This window comes from Cavia porcellus, unplaced genomic scaffold (genome assembly GCF_034190915.1).
Source record: "Cavia porcellus strain 051 isolate PalLab524CR breed Dunkin Hartley unplaced genomic scaffold, mCavPor4.1 scaffold_11, whole genome shotgun sequence".
NCBI lineage: Eukaryota > Metazoa > Chordata > Mammalia > Rodentia > Caviidae > Cavia > Cavia porcellus.
In genome coordinates, this window is record NW_026947494.1 from 5,140,802 (window position 1) to 5,154,893 (window position 14,092).

The 14,092-nt window shown below is 40.6% G+C and overlaps 1 protein-coding gene across 4 annotated transcripts in view; it reads left to right on the forward strand.

Moving 5' to 3' along the window:
* Adcy2 (adenylate cyclase 2) overlaps positions 1 to 14,092 on the forward strand; it is a 396,939-nt gene that overhangs the window by 4,798 nt on the left and 378,049 nt on the right. The gene's annotated exons all lie outside the window — the stretch shown is intronic.

Sequence of the window (14,092 nt, forward strand, 5' to 3'; positions counted from 1 at the left end):
TTTTCACTGATAAAGGAATTGAGGAAGATGGGTTCTTACCATCTCCTTATGGAATTGGTGGCATCATTTTAATATTCCTAGCCTCTTCCCTGTGGTTAGAGTACCTACCTGTGGTTTTGCTTTTATTTTCTGAAGTCCCTGGCATAAGCAATAAGAAATGCTGTGGTCATTTCTACTGGGATGTGATTCGTACTGATATTTCAAAATCATATATTCCATTAAAAATATAACACAGCCAGAGCTGTTACATTACTCTAGAAAACATGTTTGATGGTTGTGCTAATCACATTGGTAAACTGTGTTTATCAGAGATTATGTAAGAGGAGAGTCCATGGTAGATATTTGGGCATAGTCCCTGGATGTTCTGGTCTGCTATGTAACTTTGCGACAAGTCGTTGAACTTGACCCAGTCCTGAACACTTGCTGAGCACCTGCTGGAAGGCACTGTGATTGGCTTCACCTTGGGTGGCACTATACCTGAAGTTGCTCGCCTCCTAAAGTGGATGTGAGCCTATTAACTGTTGTTTTCCTCTCTTGGGTAGGAACACTGGCTGGTCCCCTCAGCAGAGCCCTCTCAGCCTCTCCGTCCTCTATATTCACATTCACATTCACCTCCTTGAACTTGACTGGCTAGCCTTTGTTAAACGGTCTGAGCTGTACTGATTTCTCTCTCTGATGCCTGCAAAACTCGTGAGCTATGCAGAATAGTTTAAGCTCTACATTACTGTCGCTTCAAATTCAGAGTAGTTCTGTGGATCCACTGTGTCTCCAACTAATTGCCAGTGCATTCAGGAAGAGACTTAGCATTTCTCATACTTAACACAGCATTAACATTATAGCAGGGCTTAGCTGGCATGTGCCTATTGCATGGTGCAGCTACATTTACTTAGCAGTTTCATCTTCATCCTATACCTGCTGGTGAAAATCACAAACATAGTTGATAGGCCTGGAACTGGGCTTCAGTATTGCCACTTAGTTTGTGCTCCTGATTGCTATCTTATTTTTGTTTAGTTTCTTCCATGCAATAAAATGAATAACAAATCCAGACTCCAGAGCTTTGTTGGGAATGAATAGATCTCATGAGCATTTAATAAAATGCCAGACACAATCTACACACAAGACAAGTAAATCCTTGCTATCATTAAATCTATACCATAAAGACATATCCTTGTCAAGGTCTCTTGTAGTAGATGTGTTTAGACGGAACACAAAATGAACACTAAAATTTTTGACTCTTGTGTGTGAAAAAGTGGGGTGCATTTTTATTTATGTAATGTTATGCATAAAACTTTGAGTTGCTGAAAAAAATAGGGAGAATCAGAGAGGTTTAATTAAAAGTTAAATTTTGATGATAATTTAACATTCTCCAGCGTGAAACTTCTTGCCAAATTGGCATTTATATTTTCCTCCATAGTTTTCAATTTTGTTAGGTTTGGATAGTTTTATGTACAACTATCAAGAATAATAAAATGCTATTCACCATGTGGCTTTGTGGCATCAAACTGTACCTGGAGATTTAGGTTTGCAAGGGTGAGGTGTTTTGGGGTGGAGAGTAAAGGATTATTGAGTCTCCTGTGTGTTCAATCCACTTGACAAAATGAAGGATGTGCAGGGTCAGTGCCCTCTTTTTGTTAGGATACAATAAAAAGCTCAAAGAAGGGAACAAGAAGAGCTTTGGAAAATGTCTTCCTTAGACTGCTCATTTTGGGCAATGTTATACATAATTCGATTTGTTCCTTTTTAAAAAAAAACTGAACTTATACCTGTCTTCAGATACCAGACTCAGGTGAGAAAGTGGTGGGCACAGTAAAAACCTCAACTTCAGATAATCATCATGAACCTTGTGGCAGCCAGGTCTCTCTGCCTCCACTCAAAATTGTAAAACAGAGAGAGAGAGAGAGAGAAAGAGAGAGAGAGAGATACAGAGACAGAGAGACACAGAGAGAGACAGAGATAGAAACAGAGACAGAAACAGAGACAGAGAAAAAGAGTGAGAATGAATATGACTATGAATGAGAATACAATTTATGGCCACTAGGAATGTGTAAGGGTCCAATCAAATCACTTGGGAGGAAATAGGTGCTTGAAATGATAATTCAAAAAATTATTAGTGCAATCAAATGTACTGAGTGAATAATTTATTGCAATTGAAACATGCCTGTATAAAGTCCAATAGTTTCTTTGTAGAAAATTGGAATTCCAAAGATTTCTCACTTGGCCATTATTGTCTGAGAGAATCAATCCTGAGTCAATCAAGTCATTTAGCTCACTGCTCCATGGAAGATTCCTGGTGAAGAGGAGGAAGACCTCTAGAGATGCTAACTACAGAGTCTAGGAAAGAAGAATTTTGTCCATTTCTATCAGAGTCCTTAGAGGGAATGATGTTGACCCATTACCGACCAATAGGCCAGAGTTCAGGCACTGGCTTTTATCTCTGTGTGCTAACTCTCAAATGTGTGTATTCATGTCTTGTATTATTTTTAATTATATAACGAATGAAAGGCTAAGTGTTCAAATTTCAACCTACTATCGTTTATATACTTTGTAAAGAAAATAAAATTGTAGATTAATCCATTACTAGAACTAATAAAAGCTATTGATGTTTAGAAATTTACTAAAAAGACCAGGTAAATACAGGTAAATGGAAAAATAGAGAACTGATAATAAACTCATAGATCTAGTGACTCTAATGCCTTATTTGTTCCTCATCATTGAGTTGAAATGAATTCAAACACATAGGATTGATGTTCTTTAGAGTTGAACTTTAGGTGTACAGAGTGGAATTAATCTTTGATTAATTCAATTCATCTTGGATTCTTAGGCAAAATCCTCCTTGATTCGTATCTGGCTCACTTATCTATTCATATTAAAATAAACCTGTTTGAATTCACCTTGAACTAGAATATCTCCAGTGATACATTTCTGTCTGTATGCTCCACCCATTCCTTTCCCCATCTGTCTTCACAAGTAAACTTCATGATTAAAATGTATTTGATCATAATTTTGATATTTTTTTTGTTTAAATTATCACACACAAACACATGCATGCACAAATGATACATTTAACAGTTCTGTACTTACCATGATTCTACTTAGGATATTTTAACTTGGGGGGTGGTCACAGTGAGACCCATTCTGGAGAAAAACTTCTTTGAATGCTGCTTTGGGATCTTTTCCTGGAGTGAGGTATGTAGCACAGTCCTCCCCTTTATTTCCCAATACTGGGATTGAACCCCAGGACTTCACACTGAGCTACACCCTCATCCCACTTTTGGGTTTTATTCCTTCCCCTGTGATGCAGTGGCAGTGAGCTTTGGCTCCCAGGCAGCCCCATGCTCATGAGGAAACAGCCATACTCCATACACCCTGGGCTGTGACTGAGCTTTGAGGTTCAGGAGGTTAGTGCACCAAATGAATTTTCCTTTGATGATATTTTCAGTTAAGCATGAGGTTATTAGGATGTAGACTCATTAGAAGTTGAAGTGCATCTCTGTATGTGTGTTGTGATATGGAGACTGAGACATACTTACATAAATTTTTTCTTGGACAGATTCAGCTATGACTGATACATTTCAGTTATTCTTTTTTCATGCATATCAAAATTCCACAACTGCTGTTCTGCTCTATTTGTTAAGATATTTCTGTGAGGTTTTCTTTTGCTTTTATTTTTAATGCTAGATACGACTGAAGATTTATATTAAGTATATTGTGTAGAACAAGCAACATCATACAAAGCTCCTTTAAAATTGCCTTGGTTATTCTTAACCTTTCTTCCAAATAAACTTTATAGTCAATTGAGTTCCCATCTGAAAATTATCTTGGGATACTTCCTTTTATTTTACAGTGAATCTGAATTGTAGCTGACCATTGATAATTTACATTACCAAGATTTGCTATCCTAACACAGCCATGGAGTCCTTCCATCTGTGTGCTTCAGTAAATTTTACAACTTTCTATAAACTGTTCATGCTTCTCAAACTAAAGATGTTTTATAGCGCGTTATGCACTATAAATGGTGTTCTTCAAAATGTGATTTCTATTATTGCTAGTGTAAAATAATCTGACTGAATTTTGGATGTTTTTATATTCAAATACCTTGGTACTACGTCCTATTTATTCTGAATAACTGGACTGAAGATTGTGGGTCCTCTGTTGAGAGTCATGTCACTGACAGGTAATCAGAGCTTTATTTCCTGTTTTCCAGCAGGAAGACTTTTCATTTTCTTTTAATATATGCTAGTTATGGACTCTACAGAATTGGTGTTCATGTGTATCCTTGTCTTTTCCCAAAATTTAAGAGGAATTTACTTATAGTTTATTCACGTAGGATGATTTTGTTTGTAGGTTTTTGTAAATATCCTTTTGAGATATCTTTTGATTCTAACCTGAAAAAACGTTAACAAGTGATTGGATATTGGATTTTATCAAACTGTGTTGATCATGCACTTTAAGAGGTATTTTTGAGTCTGTCAAAGTATTGAATAATTCTTGACTTTCTAATATTAGGCAGTTTTTATAGTCCTGAGACAATCTCCATTTTCATGATACCTCATGCAAGGTTGGAGGTGATATGCTAGCATTTTAAGATTTTTGCCAATTGATCTTTGGTAAGATGACTTACATACCTCACTCGATGATACTACTGTTTCTTTTTAAAATTAAACTTTTGCTAGTCTTATAAAAATAAGTCAGGCAGTATGTCTTCTTTTTTTGAAGATATACTAAAAGAGTTTTTCTAAAAAAAAGTTTTTACTGTGTTAGAAAGAGTTGGTATAATTTGCCTAGAAAGAGCATAAGAGCTTGATGCTTTCTTTGTAAGGAAATTTAAAAACTTCTGTTTCAGTATCTTTGGTAGTAAGAGGACCATTTAGTAGTTTTAATTTTCTGAGTCAAATTAAGATATTTTTCTAGGAAGTTTTGAATTTCCTCCAAATTCTCAAATTTAATGGCATTCCGTTGATTGTTTTCATTTTGAGGTTACAAATACTCCATCTTTGATTTTAATCCATAACATCAACCTTACATTTTGGTTTTAATTTTTTCAAAAACCATCATTATTCTTTGTTCTTCTTACTGCATAATAATTTTCATCTTTATCTTTCATATTTCCTATTACCTCAATAAGAAAATATGATTTTAGATCATGCCCTGGAAACAAAATCTCAGTGATCTAACATGACAGATGTTATTAATTTGCTCAAATGCACAGAAGAGGCTCCCTCCTGGCCACCACTCAGGAATGAAGTGTGAAGGAAGGTACCCAGGAGCATGTTCCCTATCTCAGTCAATACACCAGGCAAGGGAGGGACGCGTCAGTGTCTTACTACTGCTGATCAGTGTCTTACGCATGGGAATTACACATCATTTTTGTTCATTTTTCTTGGCTGGAGCAAACGTACCAGTTACCTTGAAAAGTATGCAACACTTTAAACACCAGCATCATTTGTCTCCTCCTGAGTCTATAGTTTGGGCAGGGTTGGGAGTGGTACCTCATCTGGGTTCCTGTATCAGCTGGGGTGGCTTGACAGCTGGAGGCTAGCAGCTTTAAGGCCTGCTCCTTTTCTGGTGGTGAGATTGAAGTGGGACCATTGGCTGGAACTCCTGGAACTCTTGGCTGGAACTCTTTCTCATGGTCTTTCCATATGATTATTTGATTGCTTGATAGTGATCACCCTAAAAGAACATGGTGGGAGTGCACAGTGTTTTAACAACTCTGTCTCTGAGAACCAGTTTTATCACACTCTTTTGTGAAGCGTATCACAAAAATCCACCTGGGTTAATTCAAAAGAATCATGAGACTGTTTGAAGATAAGAGTTCTGGCTGCATGAGGGATAGGATATTCTGTGGTCCATGTGTGGAAAATGCAGTTTGCTACAGTATGTCACATAGCCATGCCAAACTTCCAAGTGTATAGGAGGATGATGTGTATTAGTTAGTTTGTGCTGTGTAACAAATCACTCCCAAACTTAACAGATTGGAATAACTACTCTTATTTAACTCACAGTTCTGAAAGTAAGCTCTTGGTTCTGACTGAAGCTGCCTAGTTGATCTCTGCTGGTCTACTTCATGTTTGTGTGGCCATTTGGTGGGCTAGCCCCCTGGGTCACCTGTGACTTTATTTGCATATGTGCCAGATGACAGTCTGTCAGCCATGACTCTTGGGTAGGATGACAGGTCACCAGGCTGAGTTTACCCTCATTGTGCTGCTTTGTGTGGACCTTAAAAGACTGTAACAGCAGCAAAGAACTGTGTTGTAACCTCCACTATCCAAGCAACATTGGCCTTTGCTTATGTGGCATAGATGTCATAGGACTGACCAATGAGAGCTACATGGCTGGGGTCAGAGTCGGTGTGGGAAACAATTATACAGCAGCATGGACAGAGTAAAGGGAGTAATTACCATAGCCAGTGTTGCTGACAAAGCCTTCACGGAGGGGTGAGCTAGGATGTCTACCACAGTAATTGCTACCATAGTCCACTTGCCTGGTCACCACACGTTTAGTGTATTCCCTGCTGAAGAAAATCTGCATACCCTTTCTCAAGACAACCATCCCCCAAGCCCCACCCACCAAGACAGCAAGCTCAGAGTTAGAGGTCAGAGTGGCACTTTTCTTCGAGGTGGAGATGATGGTTGTCAGTTCCTCTTCAAGCCTGGATGTGGTTTCTGTCCATTTGGATGTCTGTGAACCAAGAAGATGTCTTTGCAGCAACCTGCCTGTCCACCTCACACACAGAGGACCACCCCGCTAAGCCTGCCCGTCCCACCAAGGGAAGGACCACCGCTTTGCTCCTCCCCGAGGAGCCACTTTGAGGGTCCCTGGCCCTGGGGTTGAGAGTTGCTTCCTCTTTAGATCCAGACTTTTGTCATAGTGCTTATCTCTTATTTCCTGTGGCTCCTGAATCCTCCCTCTGAGAGTTCTTTGTTGTTTGTTACCCTCTTGACCATGCCTGTATGGACTTTGGGGGGCATTCTGTTTTTGGGAACTGAGCAGCTCCCTCAGCCATTAGGTTGCTACATCGTAGAGTAACACGAAGTTTCTTTGAAATCTGAATCTTCATAGATTTAGTTGGTGTTTGGGAGCACAAATTTTTCAAATTTACTTATTTGTTTTCTGTACTGGAGATGAACCCAGGCCAGGCTGGGCTGGATTTGCAGTGCTCCTGTCTCAAGCTCCAGGTGCCGGGCTTCCAGGCGTGTGCCCGCCCGGCCCTTACTTACTGGCAGTTGGCATTTAGTCGTTGCCCAGGCTCAGCAGTGATGCTGCAGTTATTTTCCTGGCATGTGTCTTTGATGTGTTACATTTCTCGGCCTTCTTAACTCCTGTCTTCTCTTTCTCAGACTTTTCCCTTTCTTTTGTCTACTTCAAGCCTACATCAAGAATACACTTTTCAAATTTTCTTTGCCCTGAGCCATTTTGCTCAGTTGCCAGGGTTTGCCCATGTCACAGTCTTAGCACGCCTTAGATGCTGAGCTACCCTTCCACGTGGATTCTCAGTGCACGCTCACATCTGAGGGCCAGTGGACACCCCAGCAGAGCGGCGCTCAGTGCCTGCTAAGATTGCAAGCAGTCCCGTGCTGTTTCTCAGGAGAGTGACGGAGTTCACCACCATGAAGTCTTCACTGAGCTCTGGATCGGGGTTTCAACTGCCAGGTGTCTGCTGCACCCCTGCCCATCAGTCAGCAGAAGCTGGGGAGGAGACTGGAGAGAGAAGGGCAGGGGGAGGTCAGCACAAGTGGCCTGGGGCCGCTGTGTCATCGGACTGTGAAGACCTCAGGGGAGGACTTGCTTCACTTTTGTCCCTCACATCTGGGATGGACTCATCTTTGGTTCAGCTCTCAGCAGAAACCCCATTGGGAAGTGGGTCCTGGGAGTCAGCTCCTGGTGCCCAGTGGACACCAGCGCTGGTCACTCCTAGCCAGTTTCCTCAGGCACTGCTCGGGCGGGCTGCGCACAGCAAGGGGCCATCGGTGCTGCTTCCTTCATTCATTCTTAGAAGCCACAAGGGTGATTTCTCCTTTGATCCAAGTAATCAATAATAGTGCTTTTTGTTTTATGAGTATGTGATGTAGGTGAGTTTATTTTTGTTATAAACTACTTTAAATTATGGTGATAAAAGAATGTGGAGCTTTTAAGATACCTGTTCTCTGAAAATTTTTGTGAGTCACCCCCAATATGTGGCTGTGTGCACTGGAAGAGGATGTTGTTGCCTCTGATGTTTGCATGTGGAATTCTGGGTTTTCCAGTTAAGCCGAGCTTGGTAATGATGACGGTCAGTTATTTATTTTCCCGTATCCTTCTGTTTGTTTCCATTTTTGTCTTGCTTGGGTGGCCTATCTACAGCTGCAGGGAGGTGTTGAAATTTCCCCTCTTGGTAAACTAGTTAACATTTCCCTCTAATTGTACAGTTTTTTTTCCTTTTATGTACATCAAGCCCATTCTATTAGGTTTGGAAGTATTTACTGTAATTGCCTATGTATTAATTTTGAACTTTTATAACAAAATAGTTTATCTACACAAGGAGAAGAATCAAAGCAAGCTGTATGTGTGAGAATATGGATCTCTGTAGATATCCCTGTTCCAAATGTGTATGGTAGCCTAACTACAGGTCTTCTTTTCCCTAGGGGTCACTGCCATCTGGGGGTACCTGTGCCATAGGAAGCAGTCTTCATCACTGTACCCAGTGATGAAGGGGACCGTAAATGGCAGCTCTCCGCAGGTACCCACAGAAAGTGTTGGAAATGGGGCTCGACCATCAGTGTGCTTCGCTCAAACTACATCACAAAAACATAGTTTTTAATCTAGAAACATTATTCTGCATTAGTCCTTTCCCCTCTACATGAAACATAGTTCTAATAAAAAAGAAAAGAAAAAAGTATACACGAGGAAGAGTGAAGACTCAGATAAACTGCTGTTCCCTGGAAAAGCCTCTAAGACACAAAGGAGTGTCACATAATAAATAAAAGCCGCGGGTCTTTAATAGGCCTGGCAATTAGCAGTCGTACAGAATTACCAGAGAATGCTTCAAAAATGGAAGGATAAAACGCGTGAGGAGAGCAATAGGAATCCATTATCATTACAGCAGATGATACGGGGCTGAAAAATCTCCCTTGTAAAAGGCATTTTTAGTGCATTTCATCTTCTGTGCATTATATGGTAACTTTTTTTCACCTCTCAAAGGCATTTTAAAGGCATTTTAGTACTACTGATGGCTTTTAGTACATTTCATTTAGTTTGCATTTTTTCCAGAAAGAGGAAGGCTGGGGAAACATAAAATATTGAGTTTAGGTTGATGATGCTCTTGATGTCTTTGTTTGCTTATTGTGAGTGACTCTTCTTGCTTTATACTGTGAAGTTAAGAACTCAGCTTGCTCAGAAACACACAGCTGCTGGATGTGCCCCGTGCCTGTGTTTGTCTTCCCATCCCCTGGGAACTAACTAGGTGGGGAGGGAGAGGACTGTGGAATTCTGGGCTGGGGGCAAGCCTTTATTTCGTTTACTTAGCCTTAAGAAAAATGCATGAACCAAGTGCCAAGGCTGTGGCAGAAAGCAGTTCACAGGCTTACACATTCTTTAATGAATACCCTTCTGTGTGCCCCTTGACAAGCACATAAAAGGCTCTGTTTTGTGGAGACGTCTATATTAGACCTTGTTCAGAGCAGGAGTTCAGAGGCAGGTTCAGAATAACTCTGTGGCTGTTCCCTTCTTCGAAGAGTCCCTGGTTTTCTGTGGGCCCTGGGTTTTACAGCGGGTGGGGTCATAGCCTCATGGGCAGCAGCTGACTGTCCTGAGCCGTCACCCCTGTGGGGCTCAGGCTTACCTGCCTGTAGAGCATTCCTGCTGGGAGCTGGTGCTGCTCTTCTGAGGTGCAAAGAGCACCTGGTAACTATTGGCACCTGGAGAGCAAAAGGGCACCCAGCCACTGACCATCAGGGTCTGCCTTAGGGATGCTCCTCCCTAAAAAACACAGTATATTAAAAATGATAATGTGCAAGTGTGTGTCATAAGGAATATGTCATCATTCATCCTGAAAACTTGTGTTTTCCTTGTTTTCATTTTAAAAGAATAGTAAACTATTTTGTGAGCCACTAAGAGAATGATGGGGGCCAGGCAGGATGCCACCGTGACTGATGGAGAGCCAGTCTGCAGCCCAGAAAAGTTAGTTCTCAGCAGTCTGATGTTAAAAATACAGAAATGGGAGGACAGCCCGTATTTGCTTATTTTATTGAATTATTTACACATATTAGTTGCACATGTAAATGGGATCTGCTGTACTGTTTCTATAACTGCATGTATCCTTTTTCGATCACATCCACTTCCCTCCTCCCGCCTTCTCCTGTCTGTCCCTCCTTCCCTCCTCCCCCCGGGCCTCATTCTCAGCCTGCCTGTCCCTCTTCCACTCTGAGGTCATCGGTTTGTTTTACTCCTTAGCTTCCAGATAGAAGAGAGAACAGCACTACTTGTCTTTTTTTTAGTGTGGTAAGCTGCACCCTACAGAGGGTGTGGTTGTGGGTTCTTCCCTTTCTCAGGTGTTCCCCTTAGCCATTCATGTGTTGATGGTCTTGGCTGTTAGGAAGAGCCATGGTGAGCAGCGATGCGGTGTCTCTGCATGGTGACTAGGTTGGTTCTGTACCCAGCAGCGGGTTACTGGATCAAAGGGGTGTTATGGATTAAGAACAACTCGATTACATCAGTATGGCATTGAGCAAAGATGCTCCACCTGAGGAAAGTTGCCAGGATAAATAGGTGGAGAAGAAGGGAGGTGTTTAGGGATTGAGGTGTTGACGTGCTGTTGCATTGAGGCATTGTGGGTTCTCCCATGAGTTGCTGTTTGAGCCATTAGATTCTCCTAGAAAAGCTTTGGTCCTTACATAGAACATTGCTTCCTGGCTCTGGAGGGGAAGACTTGTGCTGCTTGGTCTCCAGGATGAACTTGTTATGCTAGCTTCCTGGCACGTACCCCACTGTGCTTGTCATCGGAGGAGCTCAGGGCCTCTGTTTCGCTGAGGATGGCTGTGGTGCTTTTCAGGTCAGCCCTGGTCTTTGTTGTGAGTGTGACTTCTCAGCTCCAGTGTAGAACACTCAACCCACCAGCACAGCTCCTTCACCCTGCTAGCATGGACTTTCTGGCTTCCACCACTGACCTTTGGGCCTTCCCAGCACGAATCTGTAAAGAGACTGGTATGCGTCCTTCTTGTGGGCTCTGGGCCTCCAGTTGGACTTGTGGAGGCATTGTCATGAGTTCTGGGTTTTCATCTGGACTCATGTGGGACATTGCTGTGGGATTCAGGCCCTTGACTAAATATTCTATGTCTTTGGTGTTGTGGATAGATTTCCTGCATATTCCTGTGCTAACTCCCAGTGGCCATTATAAAAATAATATTATAAACTCCATGTCCTGATTCTAATTGTTCTCAGTGTACAACCCCTGACTACAACATAGGGGTCTCTGTTTCAGTGTCTGAGGAGCCTGCGGAGGATTTCCCACAAAGGCTTTCCTCGTTTCGTCCTCCACCCCGGTCCACGAGCACTGCTTTTTCCCACAACCTGGGTAGCACTGGTTGTTTTTGTTTGTTTCTTGATAGTAATTGGGGTGAGGAGGAATCTTACTATAGTTTTGATTCACATTTCTGATGGCTAAAGATACTCAGCACTTCTTTATGTGTTTGTTGGTCATTTGTATTTATCATCTTGAAAAGTGTTTATTTCTATCATTTGCCCCTTTTAAACTGGACTGCCTGCTTTTCACCAAGATCTTTTTGTCCCTTACCTGTTCGGGATGTTAGTTATTTGTTTGCTAAATAATGGGGAGAGATTCCCTCTTCTTCAGTTGGTTTTCTCTTCGTTGTTTCTTGTTATGTAAAAGCTCTCTAATTTGATGTAATCTCATTTGTTAGTTTTTGCTTTTCTTTTCTGTGCTTTTGAAGCCTCACCCATTAAATCACTGCCTGTGCTAATATCTTGAAGTGTTTCCCTTTTATCATCCTCTAATCCTTTCAGAGTTTAGGTGTTACTTTAGTGTTTGATCCATTTTGAACGGCTTTCTGTGCTGAGTTTCCATCTTCCGCATGTGAACATGCAGCCTTCTCAGCACTGTTTCTTCAAGAGGCTGTTTTTCACCCGCGTGTGTTTCTGACACCTCTGACGAGAATCAGTTGGCTGAAGATGCATGGATTTGTTTCTGTGCTCACTCTTCTGTTCCATGGTCCAGTGTCTGTTTTATGCGAACGGTGTCCTGTTTGTCACTAAGGCTCTGTGTGCCTCCAGCATCACTCTGTCTTGTCTGGGACTGTGTTGGCTGGTCAGAGTCTTCTGTGCTTCTGTATGAATTGTAGGACTTTTCCCCTTGGTTGTAGAAGAATGTCATTGGTGTTCTGATGGAAATTACACTGGATATGTAGATCACCTTGGGTAGCATAGCCGTATGAATACGAGATAGACGACTCTACTAGTAGTCTCTGTTAGTTCATCAGCAGAGTTTGTGCTCTCATTGGCTGATTGTTTGATCATTTTTGTGCCTAAATCTTGTAACCTGAGCAACTGCTTCTAAGATAACAATATGTGATATATTAACTAGTGTTAATTTCCTATTTTTTTTGAAATTCTGTAGTTTCCTTTTTCATTTTGCTTTTTATAAGAAATTAAAAATAATGTGAATTCTTCTAACACATGAGGCCCTTCCACTTTTCAATGTCTTTTGCAATTTCTTTATTCAGTTCTTTGTGATTTGAATTATAGAAGTCTTTCACTTCTTTAGTTAGGTTTATTCCTGGATTTTAAAAAATTAATTAATTATTTATTTTTCTGGCTACTAGGAATGGGATTTTTTTCTGGGTTTCTTTTGCTATGAGCTGATTATATTGGCTCATAAAAAAGCTACTGATTCTAGTGTGCTGATTTTATATCCTGCAACTTACTGGGTTTTTCCAGTTCTAATAGTATTTTAGCGTTTTTTTTAAAAAAAAGATTTTCTATGTTCAGTATCATATCCTTTACAACAGGCAACTTTGGTTTCTTTTCCTTCTGTGTGTGTAATTTTTTTCTTCGCGTTCCTTGCTTGTGCTGACTAAAATGTACAGCTCTATACTGAATAGGAGTTGTAAGAGTGAGCGTGCTATTTTAGCCCATCATATTAAAGGAAATTCTTGCAGTTTTCCCTCATTCAAGCTGATGTTTGCTACAGGTTTGTCATACATTGCCTTTACTCCTTGGGATATGATCCTGCTATATCTAATTTATTCACGATTTCATCATGAAGTGATAGTGAATTTTATCAAAAGCTTTTCCTGTATTGAGGTGATTTTGTGATTTTTTTATTAATGATTCTACTTATGTAATATTTTATGTTCGTTGAAATATATACATTGAACTGTTGCTTGGTCTGTGGAGTGACAGCAGTTGATCAGGGTGTATCATCTTTCTAATGTGATACCCAGTATCAGTGTGTGTATGTCATTGATGCCTTTTGCTGATGTCCATAACAAATATTGGTCTATAGCTTTCGTTTTTGTTTTCTTGTCAGATTTTGGTAGCAGGGTAATGATTTTGTAGAAAGAATTTGGCAGGGTTCCTCCCTTTTTGTACCGTAGAAGAGTTTGAGGAGTATTAGCATTCTTCTTTGGTAATATTCAGCATTAACACCATCTGGCCTTGGACTTTTGTTTGTTGGGAGACTTTTAATACTGACCTAATCTCACTACTGCTCATTGATCTGCTTAGCACTTTTATATTCTTCTGGCTCAAGTTTGGTTGAGTGTGTCCAGAAACTTGTCCATTTCTTTTAGATCTTCTAATTTATAGGAATATAGTATTTTGAAATGTTCCTTAATAGTTGTTTGAATTTCTGTGATATCAGTTATTATATCTAAGTTTTCATCTCTGATTTACTTACTTGTATTTTTTCTATTTTTTTGGTTAATGGAAAGCTTTGTAGTTCAGTGTGTCTTTTCAAGGAGCCAACTCTGTTGTACTAATCCTTTGTGTTGGTGTTTTGGTCACTATTTCATGTATTTCTGCTTTGATCTTCATTTCCTTCTACTGATTTTCATGTAAGTTTTTCCTGTTTTTCTAAGACCTTGAGATGTGCCATTAG